This window comes from Periplaneta americana, chromosome 2 (genome assembly GCF_040183065.1).
Source record: "Periplaneta americana isolate PAMFEO1 chromosome 2, P.americana_PAMFEO1_priV1, whole genome shotgun sequence".
NCBI classification, from domain to species: Eukaryota; Metazoa; Arthropoda; class Insecta; order Blattodea; family Blattidae; genus Periplaneta; species Periplaneta americana.
In genome coordinates, this window is record NC_091118.1 from 56,290,731 (window position 1) to 56,292,110 (window position 1,380).

The 1,380-nt window shown below is 36.2% G+C and overlaps 1 non-coding gene across 1 annotated transcript; it reads right to left on the reverse strand.

Annotated features, from left to right (window-relative positions):
• Positions 1–1,017: 1,017 nt before the first annotated feature.
• TRNAP-AGG (transfer RNA proline (anticodon AGG)) lies at positions 1,018–1,089 on the reverse strand. The gene has a single exon. It is a non-coding gene; the product is annotated as a tRNA-Pro (tRNA).
• Positions 1,090–1,380: the final 291 nt, after the last annotated feature.

A 1,380-nucleotide genomic window follows, 5' to 3' on the forward strand; every position in this document is an offset into this window, starting at 1 on the left:
AGACGGTTGAACTTCATTAGTAGGAGGGGTGGGAGTGAAGTACACTAAAAAACTCAGGTACAATAAAATTTGAAGTAAAAATAAAATGATGTCCGTGTACTTACTTACAAATGGCTTTTAAGGAACCCGCAGGTTTAATGCCGCCCTCAAATAAGCCCGCCATCGGTCCCTATCCTGTGCAAGATTAATCCAGTCTCTATCATATCCCATCTAACTAAAATCCATTTTAATATTATACTCCCATCTACGTCTCGGCCTCCACAAAGTCTTTTTCCCTCCGGTCTCCCACTAACACTCTATATGATTTCTGGATTCGTCCATACGTGCTACATGCCCTGCCCATCTCAAACGTCTGGATTTTATGTTCCTAATTATGTCAGGTGAAGAATACAATGCGTGCAGTTCTGCGTTGTGTAACTTTCTCCATTCTCCTGTAACTTCATCCCTCTTAGCCCCAAATATTTTTCTAAGAACATTTTTCTCAAACACCCTTAATCTCTGTCCCTCTTTCAAAGTGATAACAACCGGTAATATAACTGTTTTACAAATTCTAATTTTCAGATTTTTTGACAGCAGACTAGATGACAAAAGCTTCTCAACCGAATAATATAGTCAGAAAAAAGTGAGGCTGCCGTTTGTTAAATTATTTCGGTGGCTAGTAATTGTAAACCTACCTCTCTGTTAAAAATTGATAAACCAGTACAGAAAGGCCTTAAATCAGAGACAGATAAGACCTATACTTTTATTACACTTCAGTATAGGCAAATTTTAACATTCATATCATTATGTAAAGAACAATATTACAAATGAAGGGAAGGGAATCAGAGAAATTAGATAAGAATAAAATAAGAAGCAAAGAATAAAGTAACGTAAAAAAATATTAGTGGAAAAATTCGTCTTTAAGATTAAATTTCGTTCACGTTTGGCTTTAGTGTGTTTTGTACAGCTTACATAAACAGTAACCAAATTTCCTGAAATGTCATTTTTGAGTCTAATTTCCTTCATAAATAAAAAAGTGGGCTCGTCCGGGATTTGAACCCGGGACCTCTCGCACCCTAAGCGAGAATCATACCCCTAGACCAACGAGCCGACAGATAAATATGTCTTATATGTCAGCAGTTCAAATAGTCTATTTTACTACACAGTTCGACATAAAAACTCGTGGATGAAATGCCGTACATGCTTGCAATACATTACATATGTATACTCATACACATATAAACAAACAATATATATCCATCTTCCTATTTGTGTACACAATAAATGACTGCATTATGTAGTATATTAGGGTCAAAACGCAAATGCTCCAAAAACAGAAATTTTCACAAATGAGCAGGTTTGCCATACGTCCCGAATTTCCGGGATTGTCACCGCTTTTAT